Below are 13,127 nucleotides of genomic sequence, written 5' to 3'. Positions count from 1 at the left end.
GGTGGTGGTGGTGGGTGGGGTTTGTGAGGGGTCACTAGTCCTACTTCCAACAGGCCCCCATGTCCATAGAGAGGGTGGTGGTGGTGGTGGGTGGGGTGTGTGAGGGGTCACTAGTCCTACTTCCAACAGGCCCCCATGTCCATAGAGAGGGTGGTGGTGGTGGGTGGGGTGTGTGAGGGGTCGGAACTACAACTTCCAACAGGCCCCCATGTCCATAGAGAGGGTGGTGGTGGTGGGTGGGGTGTGTGAGGGGTCACTAGTCCTACTTCCAACAGGCCCCCATGTCCATAGAGAGGGTGGTGGTGGTGGGTGGGGTGTGTGAGGGGTCGGAACTACAACTTCCAACAGGCCCCCATGTCCATAGAGAGGGTGGTGGTGGTGGGTGGGGTGTGTGAGGGGTCGGAACTACAACTTCCAACAGGCCCCCATGTCCATAGAGAGGGTGGTGGTGGTGGGTGGGGTGTGTGAGGGGTCACTAGTCCTACTTCCAACAGGCCCCCATGTCCATAGAGAGGGTGGTGGTGGTGGGTGGGGTGTGTGAGGGGTCACTAGTCCTACTTCCAACAGGCCCCCATGTCCATAGAGAGGGTGGTGGTGGTGGTGGGTGGGGTGTGTGAGGGGTCACTAGTCCTACTTCCAACAGGCCCCCATGTCCATAGAGAGGGTGGTGGTGGTGGTGGGTGGGGTGTGTGAGGGGTCGGAACTACAACTTCCAACAGGCCCCCATGTCCATAGAGAGGGTGGTGGTGGTGGTGGGTGGGGTGTGTGAGGGGTCACTAGTCCTACTTCCAACAGGCCCCCATGTCCATAGAGAGGGTGGTGGTGGTGGGTGGGGTGTGTGAGGGGTCACTAGTCCTACTTCCAACAGGCCCCCATGTCCATAGAGAGGGTGGTGGTGGTGGGTGAGGTGTGTGAGGGGTCACTAGTCCTACTTCCAACAGGCCCCCATGTCCATAGAGAGGGTGGTGGTGGTGGTGGGTGGGGTGTGTGAGGGGTCACTAGTCCTACTTCCAACAGGCCCCCATGTCCATAGAGAGGGTGGTGGTGGTGGGTGGGGTGTGTGAGGGGTCGGAACTACAACTTCCAACAGGCCCCCATGTCCATAGAGAGGGTGGTGGTGGTGGTGGGTGGGGTGTGTGAGGGGTCACTAGTCCTACTTCCAACAGGCCCCCATGTCCATAGAGAGGGTGGTGGTGGTGGGTGGGGTGTGTGAGGGGTCGGAACTACAACTTCCAACAGGCCCCCATGTCCATAGAGAGGGTGGTGGTGGTGGTGGGTGGGGTGTGTGAGGGGTCACTAGTCCTACTTCCAACAGGCCCCCATGTCCATAGAGAGGGTGGTGGTGGTGGGTGGGGTGTGTGAGGGGTCGGAACTACAACTTCCAACAGGCCCCCATGTCCATAGAGAGGGTGGTGGTGGTGGTGGGTGGGGTGTGTGAGGGGTCACTAGTCCTACTTCCAACAGGCCCCCATGTCCATATAGAGGGTGGTGGTGGTGGGTGGGGTGTGTGAGGGGTCGGAACTACAACTTCCAACAAGCCCCCATGTCCATAGAGAGGGTGGTGGTGGTGGTGGGTGGGGTGTGTGAGGGGTCACTAGTCCTACTTCCAACAGGCCCCCACGTCCATAGAGAGGGTGGTGGTGGTGGGTGGGGTGTGTGAGGGGTCGGAACTACAACTTCCAACAGGCCCCCATGTCCATAGAGAGGGTGGTGGTGGTGGGTGGGGTGTGTGCCAATGCCGACTGAATGTCAACCATAAATACATGTACACGTATAGGCAACATTACTCATCATCACATTATTCTTTTGCAGGGGATCCTAATCTGACTTCCGCCATTGACACCAGGCCTCCAGCATCCCCAAACTCCGAGCACTCATGGGACGATAGTGCAGCCAACTCCGGGGCAGAGGATGGTGCCGGACCAAGCACCCAGCCAGGGACCTCTGCCACGCAGGTCACACCTGCAACTACAACAACGGGCACTGGCATCACAACGACACCGGCGACTCGGACCTGCACAGCTGCCTCCAGCACCACCTCGACCACCACCACTACTACCACCACTTCTGCCCCTGCCACCCTGCCCAACCCCGCCGCCAACGCTGGGCCAGCGCCATCCCAGCCACGCCGGGAGACAGTCAGGCAACCCACCACTGCAAGGGCAGATCCTGCAGGCAGGAGCAGGGCGGAAAGAAGGGCAGATGACACAACACTGATTGCTGTGCAACAGTGCCATGAAGCACTAGTCCGGGTGGAGGCGGGCTATGCACGTAGCCAGGAACATGCAGACCGGGCCCACCAGGACTTTGTGGATAACACCGCCATGTTGGGGGCCATCGAGAGGCGGCTTGGCCAACTGGTCGACATTTTCAGCGCCAGGGCATCCGCCAACACCACCCCCTCCTCCCCCCCTCAAACATCGGCACCGGCCACAACACCGCCACCGCCGACTGCGCCCCTGGCGGCGGATGTGGTACAGGATCAGCCTGCGCCCCTAGCTGACCCCGTCCCGGCACAAAGACGGAGGGGCCGTCCGAGGAACGAAGTCGCCGAGAGCAGTGTTGGAGCACATGGCACACGCTCCAAGAAGAGCCGACAGTGACTCTTTGGAGTACGTGAGCCTCCGATCCTACCTGGAAAGTATCCGGTCCCACCTCCCACAGGCCTGCTGCAGTAGGCACACACCACCCTATGTGGTGTCTGCACGGCCATTTCATCCACCATTACCTTGGACAGTCACTCCCCCACCCCTTCACTCCTTTGTAAATATGCACCTACCCCTATGCACAATCTGTAAATAAATACCACTTACTCACTCAATGATGTGTTGCCTCCATGTTTATTCACATGATTGCATCAGAAACAGACGTAACCAGGTTCAGGGATCCAACAGGTACAGAATCATGCCGCAACGGAGTGACCTAGGGAAACATAGAACCCGCAAACAGACGTTAGTAAACAGCATCACACTCATCCCAACTCACTGCAGTGCAACTTACAACAAACCACACACATCACTACACGAATGGCTGACACTACACACATCATGGAGAAGTGCATGTACTCATAAATGAAGACACACACACACATGCATACATCACATAACAAAACACATAGATGATCCCCAACACAATGACACCAGAGCAGCAAACCTACACAGGGCATACACAAGCAGCACAAGAGGGGCACACTCACAGTCAAGGGAAGTAGCGTTCTATGAGCTGGCGCCTCTGGTCCACACCTTCCTCCTCACCACTATCCTCATCAGTCGACATGGCTGGGTCGGGAGGGCGAGGAACTTGCTGTTCATCTGGGTCCAAGATCAGTGCAATGTTCTTTCGCACAGCCAGGTTGTGGAGCATGCAGCAGGCCATCACAATCTTGCATACTTTGCCAGGTGCGTAAGGCAGGGCCCCTCCAGTCTTATCTAGGCACCGAAACCTAGACTTAAGCAGGCCAAAAGTTCGTTCCACCACTCGACGTGTCCTACCATGGGCATCGTTGTATCGCATTTCTCCTGCTGTGGTGGGATTGCGAATTGGACTCAGAAGCCAAGGCCTGTTTGGGTAAGCCGAGTCGCCTGTGTATGTGGGAATTAGAGAGAGAGACAGACATCAGTACCTGAACATGTGGCCACACCAAGCCACCCAGATATCACTCCAGTCACCACAGCATACTCACCAACAAGCCAGGCTTGTGCCGGACGCAGATTTGCCATCAGTCGTGGGACTATGCTGCTCCGCATGATGTGGGCGTCATGTGCAGAGCCAGGAAATCTTGCACACACATGTGAGATAATGTTGTCGGCCTGGCACACCACCTGCACGTTAAGGGAGTGGAAGTGCTTCCGATTCCGAAACACCTGCTCACGTGCCCGTGGCGGGATGATCGCAATATGCGTGCCATCAATTGAACCCACAACGTGTGGAATGCGACCCAGTGCATAAAAGTCTGCCTTGACCGCTGCCAACTCTGCCGCCTGTGGAAAATGTATGTACTCATGCTTGTACAGCATCATGGCTGTTAGCACATCCTTGAGTACCGTGCTGAACATGGCCTGTGACATTCCCCCGGCATGTCCTATAGTGTACTGGAATGTGCCTGTTGCAAAAAAATGGAGTGCCGCCATCACCTTTTGGGTGGGTGAAATTGAGCCTGGATAAGTTCTCCGCGGCTGCAGGTGAGGAGACAACTTGTTCACTAGCTCCAGCAATCGACGTCGATCAAGCCTGAATTTCCGGACCACCTCCTCGTCCACCATGTCCTCCAGCACAGTATATGGGCGATGGACATTTTGAGCCCTCCTGTGTGGGAGTAAATGGAATGGAAGTCAATTCACATACAACGCATGTCTGTGCAACTCACTGACATGTCACCGCACTCTATCCAACATGTAATTGTCAGTGTACGATTTGCCTGTGTGACACCTCTGATTGTCACAACAACATGGATTGACGTAGCAATGTGCACCCACCAGCTACATGATGTGTTGCAACATGTCCAATGCACTCTGTTGCACCTCAACATCACTGCCAACAAGGCATGTGACATGACCCAAAAGTGACGGTCATTAGTGGCACACCGATGGGCATGGTATGGAAACCATGGGATAGAGCATGAAGTGTGGAATCACGCAATCACGCACACAACCCTCATCATGCAGCTGCAGACAATTAAACATAGTGCATCGTGCATCGTCAGCTGACATGCACTCATTGACGCCGCCATGGCGGTGCACTGCTTCCGCTGTTGACGTCTGCCATACGCGGCCCGCGTTCAACATTCCAATTGTCTGCACGTGCTAGAGACCGGGACGGATGCATCATTTGCAACAAAGTTGTAAGAGTGGCGCCACCATGGTGGGGCACGTATTCGGCGGGGGAGGTGGAGGCCAATACAGCCATAAGCTGATGTCCATGCACATGCCAGTTCATGACCCCCTTACAGTGACATTGCATCAGGCAGCCTACACCGGCCGGCCCAGCTCTACCCACTACTGCCGTGCCAGGCCCAGCCCATGACCGCCGTTGCGGCCGTGCCAACTACCGCCGCTTCAGGCCCCCTCCACTACCGCCGTGCCAGACCTAGCCCATGACCGCCGTTGCGGCCGTGCCAACTACCGCCGCTTCAGGCCCCCTCCACTACCGCCGTGCCAGACCTAGCCCATGACCGCCGTTGCGGCCGTGCCAACTACCGCCGCTTCAGGCCCCCTCCACTACCGCCGTGCCAGACCTAGCCCATGACCGCCGTTGCGGCCGTGCCAACTACCGCCGCTTCAGGCCCCCTCCACTACCGCCGTGCCCTGGCAGCCCTGGCACGGCGGTCATGGGCTAGGTCTGGCACGGCGGTAGTGGAGGGGGCCTGAAGCGGCGGTAGTTGGCACGGCCGCAACGGCGGTCATGGGCTAGGTCTGGCACGGCGGTAGTGGAGGGGGCCTGAAGCGGCGGTAGTTGGCACGGCCGCAACGGCGGTCATGGGCTAGGTCTGGCACGGCGGTAGTGGGTAGAGCTGGGCCGGCCGGTGTAGGCTGCCTGATGCAATGTCACTGTAAGGGGGTCATGAACTGGCATGTGCATGGACATCAGCTTATGGCTGTATTGGCCTCCACCTCCCCCGCCGAATAGGTGCCCCGCCATGGTGGCGCCACTCTTACAACTTTGTTGCAAATGATGCATCCGTCCCGGTCTCTAGCACGTGCAGTTGCCGGTGTGTGAGCGTGACGGTCTGTGCAAGTGCAGCCAATGGGAGGTGTGGACATGGGCCACGGATGGCCAATTGCAAGTACCGTATGGTGTTCACCGCAACACCAGGGCCAATCATTGGCCCAATTCCAAACACGCTCTCACGGCGGACCAATGGCTGGCGCCGTATGCCACTGACATGGCCACTGGGCCCTATATATGTGTGATGTGCAAGAGCAAACTTTCTACGATGACCACCGACTGCTGCCTGTGACCATCACCTCCACCTGCTGCTGCGGAGCTGACCACCGACTGCTGCCTGTGACCATCACCTCCACCTGCTGCTGCGGAGCTGACCACCGACTGCTGCCTGTGACCATCACCTCCACCTGCTGCTGCGGAGCTGACCACCGACTGCCGCTCTAGTGCCATACTCCGTGACCTTGCCATGTCGGGAGTCAAAGAGGTCCGGTCTCGTCCCTTCACCGCCGCGGAGCTGGATGTCCTGGTGGAGGCTGTGCTACGCAACTACGGACGCCTGTACGGCGCACCCGGACAGGCGGTAAGTGTCGTGGGGGATGAGTTGTGGTGCATGAGGTGTGATATGGCACCTGGTCTCTGGGAAAGTTGGCGGTGTGATGTGAGAACAACTAAAGTATCGATATGTGCATGGCTGCTGAGAGTAATGTGTTGCTCCTATCTGTGTGACTGGCCAACTGTCCCCTGACTTCCACCCTTTTGTCTCCCATCATGGTAGGTAAAGCTGCACCTTCGCAAGGACGTGTGGAGGAGCATTGCACGTGAAGTACGAGCAGCGGGCGTGTCCAATAGACGACATACACACTGCCACAAACGCTGGGACGACATTTCCAGACTGAGCAAGAATGTAGCGGAAGTGACACTAGGGCTGATTCCACGGACGGCACGTCTGGCCCGACGCTCAATGACCCCTCTCATGCACCGTATCATAGCTGTGACGCATCCTGACCTGTCCGAGCGGTTGCGTGTGGATGAACAGCAACGTGGCGGTAAGCGTACTGTCAGTGTATGTTGCTTGTGAGTGCAATGCATGTATGGTTGCCCACACACATCAGGGTCTTCCGTCTATCGTGAGTCTATTACCAATGGCATGTTGGTGACATTGCCACAGTTAACTTTTCACTTGCACATGCGGAATGTTGAGTCGCCACCTGCTAAGCTGTTCAGTTGTCATGCACATGCTGTAGTGCTCCGTCACCCCTTGGCAACACTTGTGTGCTGATGTAGTTCCTCATGCCCAGTGTGCATGCTGTACATGTATTACGGCCAACGCCACAGAATTCCTGTGAGGATGACTGCTTGGGGTGGGCTGTGTGCAGGTTGGGGGATCGATGGACAGTGTCATCAGTGGCTTAATGGATTCCGCAGCAGTACTGTACGTGTGTGTGCCCATTACTTACACCCATTTCCTGTGCTTTTCAGCTTTGGCAGAGGGCACTCAGCCACAGACGGCGGAGATTACAGAAGGCAATGCATCCGGATCAGACGTGGCGCACACGCAGACTGACACCGAAGGGGGCAGCGGCGGAGAGGGGGACAGAACCGTCCCGGAGGACTCGCATGTGGAGACAACATCGTCATCATCTTCCGACAGTGTTGGTGAGTCAGCACTGTTGTCACAGACTGGGAGTGGGCAACCAGCACCTTCGGTCGGGACACAGCACACAGGGCCCACCCTGCCGGCAACTGCACCATGTACTGTTCGTGCCCGCAGGAGTAGGGGGAGAAGAGTGGCGTTCGGTGTCGGCACCGCTGCCCCAGCCTCGGTGACCCAAAATTCTCTCTGTGCAGAGGCTGTTGATCTGCTGCGACAGCTGTGTGTGGGCCAGACCAATATGATTAATGCATTCCAAGACCACGATAGGAAGTTGGGGCAGGTGGTGGCATTCATGGAAGGTATGCATGGTGATCTGGCTGGTGTACACAGGACACTGCAGTCATTGTCTAACAGTGTGTCGTCTGCCATTGCACAGTCGCATGGACTGGGTGGTACTTCTGTTCCACCATCTACAACTCTGGATGTGTCAGGGGGGAGTGAATTTTCTGATCTGGACTCTAATACAGGTTATTGCACTAGAAGCAGCGTCAGCCAGCACGTCAAGGCACGTAGGCCTCAGACCCCATCCCCTAGGTCAGGTAACTCTGTTCACAAGGACAACGTCAGATATAGTGGAGTACACACACGTGAGGCAAAAGAGGGGTTTGGTGTAATGGCTACACATGCTGCACAGCCATCCCACACACAAGGTACTACCAGGCCAAGACTCACTCCCGCTTCCATTGACACTACCCTGTACGAGGACAGTGAGAAGACTAATACATCTCTTGAGGGCTCGCATACTCCCAGTGCCAGGGACACTAGGAAGGGAGGTGCCACTCCCAAGGGCAGGGACAGCAGGAAGGAAGCTGCCACTCCCAAGGGCAGGGACACTAGGAAGGAAGGTGCCACTCCCAAGGGCAGGGACACTAGGAAGGAAGGTGCCACTCCCAAGGGCAGGGACACTAGGAAGGAAGGTGCCACTCCCAAGGGCAGGGACAGCAGGAAGGATGTAGGCACTCCCAAGGGCAGGGAGACTACGAAGGAAGCTGCCACTCCCAAGGGCAGGGAGACTACGAAGGAAGGAGCCACTCCCAAGGGCAGGGACACTAGGAAGGAAGGTGCCACTCCCAAGGGCAGGGACAGCAGGAAGGATGTAGGCACTCCCAAGGGCAGGGAGACTACGAAGGAAGCTGCCACTCCCAAGGGCAGGGAGACTGCGAAGGAAGGAGCCACTCCCAAGGGCAGGGACACTAGGAAGGAAGGTGCCACTCCCAAGGGCAGGGACAGCAGGAAGGATGTAGGCACTCCCAAGGGCAGGGACAAGAATAGTCACAAGACAAACGCACCTAAGAGGAGCACGGACAGTCCCAGGGGCAGGGACACACACGGGCAGAAGGGGGGTCCAGCTGATATGTACACCACAGACGACAAGTCTGCTGCCTGGAAGAGGGCACCATCCAGGGAACAGGGCAAGTCCGCAGAGTACAGTACTCCTACGGAAATGGAACATCCAAGGCCCAAGGACTCGCCCATGCACAGTGGCGCTGTCAGGGACAGGCATACATCACCCATAGTTGCTCTGAGACAGCTGTTTTCTGGCAAACGGAATACAGAAGACTCAGCAGTGGAGTCACCCCTTACATCCACTCCCATCATGGCCCGTCAGGGACGGATGCAGGTGGACCCTGTCGTGGCATCCCCCATGACACATGTTGCAGAGGCCACAAGGCAGCCACACAGCAAACGACAAGCAGGCTCCAGCACGTCCCCAGAGACCATTCCCCCCCCAGCACATGCACCTCCCATGGTGGGTGAAATTGCTTCTCAGTCCGGTCGACTTGTGAGTCCTGTCCTGTCCAGGGTGCAGGCACATGTCCAAAAGAAGCGTAGACACACAGCATTGACACATGCCCAATCCGATATCGGCCAATTGCAACTATCCCCCGCTCCCAGGGCCACTCTGCCTCCTGGACCATACAGCCCTGTGGCTCATCATTTCAGTGGCCACAGTGGCGCTGGTGCAGTTGACTCGCATGTGTCTGTTAGTGGCAGGGTATCCGTCGGGACATATCCTGTATCAGGTGCTGCCAGTGTATCTGGGTCCATGGGCCATGTGTCAGTCACTCGGGCTGTGTCGGTGTGTCACACTCCTGTATCAGGTGCTGGGAGTGTATCTGGGTCTATGGGCCATGTGTCAGTAACTCGGGCTGTGTCGGTGTGTCACACTCCTGTATCAGGTGCTGGCAGTGTATCTGGGTCTGTGGGCCATGTGTCAGTAACTCGGGCTGTGTCGGTGTGTCACACTCCTGTATCAGGTGCTGGCAGTGTATCTGGGTCTGTGGGCCATGTGTCAGTAACTCGGGCTGTGTCGGTGTGTCACACTCCTGTATCAGGTGCTGGCAGTGTATCTGGGTCTGTGGCTCACGTGTCAGTCACTACATCTGTGGCTGTGTGTCACACTCCGGTTTCTGGTGCTGCCAGTGTGTCCGATGCGGGTACTTCACGCAATCCACCTGATAGTGTGCTGTAAGTTGCTGTACTGTGCCCTCTGATGTACCTGCTCTGGTGCCCACACTGCCCTGTTGCTGCCCTGTTGCTGTTCTCATACTGATGTACTGCCTCTGATGTACCTGCTCTGGTGCCCACACTGCCCTGTTGCTGCCCTGTTGCTGTTCTCATACTGATGTACTGCATCTGATGTACCTGCTCTGGTGCCCACACTGCCCTGTTGCTGCCCTGTTGCTGTTCTCATACTGATGTACTGCCTCTGATGTACCTGCTCTGGTGTCCACACTGCCCTGTTGCTGCCCTGTTGCTGTTCTGATACTGCATTGTGCCCTCTCATGTACTGCATCTGATGTACCTGCTCTGGTGTCCACACTGCCCTGTTGCTGCCCTGTTGCTGTTCTCATACTGATGTACTGCCTCTGATGTACCTGCTCTGGTGCCCACACTGCCCTGTTGCTGCCCTGTTGCTGTTCTGATACTGCATTGTGCCCTCTCATGTACTGCCTCTGATGTACCTGCTCTGGTGTCCACACTGCCCTGTTGCTGCCCTGTTGCTGTTCTCATACTGATGTACTGCCTCTGATGTACCTGCTCTGGTGCCCACACTGCCCTGTTGCTGCCCTGTTGCTGTTCTCATACTGATGTACTGCATCTGATGTACCTGCTCTGGTGCCCACACTGCCCTGTTGCTGCCCTGTTGCTGTTCTCATACTGATGTACTGCCTCTGATGTACCTGCTCTGGTGTCCACACTGCCCTGTTGCTGCCCTGTTGCTGTTCTGATACTGCATTGTGCCCTCTCATGTACTGCATCTGATGTACCTGCTCTGGTGTCCACACTGCCCTGTTGCTGCCCTGTTGCTGTTCTCATACTGATGTACTGCCTCTGATGTACCTGCTCTGGTGCCCACACTGCCCTGTTGCTGCCCTGTTGCTGTTCTGATACTGATGTACTGCCTCTGATGTACCTGCTCTGGTGTCCACTATGGCCATGCTCCATCCTTGACTGTGACTTTGCTCCGAATCTGCGTAAATAAAATTGCGATTCATGTGTCGTGCTTTGTCAGAGTCATTCTTGCGTGTGTGATGCTGGTGTGGATTGCTATTTTCTTGGGGGCGGTGGGTTCTGCTCAGGACCCAAGTCCTGCAACAAGAAGTGGGGTGACGCTGAAATCACGACAGGAAGTGACGACACAAAAGGTGGCTTCCACTCAGTTGCAGTTTATAGTTATCATGCTCCCTGTTAAATTAGTGGGGGGACGCCGTCCACCCGCGTGGTACCCCGACTTGAGCCCTGGTTGTGCTACGTGTCACTCTCCCCTACCTGGGTCACGGCCCTTGGAGGCGTTGCCGTACACAGGCATTTGTGCATTTTGGGACATGTCCCTCCCCCCTCCCTACGTCACCGCCCTTGCCGGTACTCCTCTCCAGCCAGCGAATGCTTAGGTGCCTACCTGCGTCGTCGTCGATGGTGGGCCAAGACGAGGACGTACTGGATCGCGTAGAGTATCGGGTAAGCCTGTAGTGCAGGGTCCATGTCGGCGTGCGGCTCGTGGTGGGTATGGTCGCTGTGGAGCATCCGCCGTGTTCAGGCAGGTTGTTTATCCGCAGCGCTTTTATGTGTGTTTTCCGCCATCTTGATTTGGAGGACGGTCCTAGTCGTCAGTCCGTACGGCGGAGTCTCTGGTACGGTTACGTCTGCCGCGTAGTTGGGTGTGGTGGTGCGGCGGACATTGTTCTACCGCCGCGGACGGATTTTGCCACGTATTTTGTATCCTGATTTGGCGGACGGAGTGTCCGCGACGGGCGCACGGAAAATAGGCCTGTTCCGCATACTCAGGGTATGCGGAGGCACTTCCGTCCGCCATCCTGATGACCCCCATTGTTTCTAGGGAAGGTGATAAAGCACAGTAAGTTTTTTTCCCAAAGGAATGAGGTTACACAAAAATGTGATGAGTAGTACACGGCGTGAGACAGGATGGAAGAGGCTTCCTCTATGCTTTAGATGTGGGAGCACTGGACATTTAGGAAGGTAATGCTAAGGTGTGTCCTGTTCTTGATAAAAATTGTTCAAGGTGCGGGAGTAAGTGACATTTTAGCAGGGTATGCAGATCAACTCCTAGTAGAGTAAATATGGTGCAAGGTCATGATGACTGTGATAGTTTGTATGACAGCTATGAGCAGGAGATTAATACTGTTTTGAACATTGGTGGGAGGGAAGGTAATGTCAAGTTTCCTTTGTGTGTAATTAGTATTTATGGGGTAGGACTGCGGTTATTAGTGGAGCCCTGTGCGTGGTACACCATCATTTTGCACGAAATTGTACAAAATAAGTGTGCCCAACGAAAAGTTATTAGCTCCAGATATAGCACCCAGGGGTATACTGGCCATAAGATTGATTTGGTGGGATACTTTGGGGCTCATTTGGAATTTTCAGGACGTCATACTCTCTGGAAGAGCTATGTGGCTAAGTGTGGGCAATCGCTTTTGGGTTAGCCACATTAAGAAGAAATGGGGGTTAAGTTAGATCCTAGAGATAATCCTCCTGTGTATGATAATGGGTCTTCAAATGATGCTAATGGTGATGGTTAAAATCACAATTTCCTTAGATTTTCAGCAACAAACTGGGGAATCCCAAAGGTTCGAACATTGTATTAAATTGTGTGACAATGCTGTTCCTACTCGCCACAGAGTGAGAAATGTTTCATTATCATATAGAGGTAAACTGAAAGAAATGATGCATAATTTTTGTGACAAAAACATAATTGAACCTTTAGAATTATTGCCCTGGGTTTCTCCGGTTGTAATTTCGGCTTGCCCAGCCTTAATTACTTGCAAAGCCTTAATAATCCCATATGGGTGAATGCTCATCCCCGGCCTATTTTGCACAAGATGGTTTCCACTCTAGCAGGTGGAAAATAATTTTCTTTATTGATCTCGCAGGCACATACCACCAGGTAGTTCTGGATGAGGAGTCTAAGAATGTTACTGCTTTTATAACTCCTGAAGGTTTGTTTAAGTTTTGTCGTACGCCTTTCTGTCTTGCTAGTGCCGTTTCTGTTTCTCAAAGACTGATGAAGAAAACTCTTGAGGGATTAACAAGGGCACTAGCATTTCAAAATGACATACTGGTATTTGGTAAGGTTGCCGAAGAGCATGATTGCAATTCAAAGAAGGTACTAGCTGCTTTGACATTTAGGGGTCTTACGCTACGTTTTGACAAGTGCAGATTTAAGGCAACTGAAGTGGAATATTTTGGTCATTGCATTAGTTGCATTAGTGCTGTGGTTCCCAAACTGTGCGCCGCAGCGCCCTGGTGCGCCGTGATGGGAAGCCAGGGGCGCCGCGCACGATGTGGG

The sequence above is a fragment of the Lissotriton vulgaris genome, chromosome 9 (genome assembly GCF_964263255.1).
Source record: "Lissotriton vulgaris chromosome 9, aLisVul1.2, whole genome shotgun sequence".
Lineage (NCBI taxonomy): Eukaryota > Metazoa > Chordata > Amphibia > Caudata > Salamandridae > Lissotriton > Lissotriton vulgaris.
Note: the sequence above shows the minus strand (reverse complement) of the source record.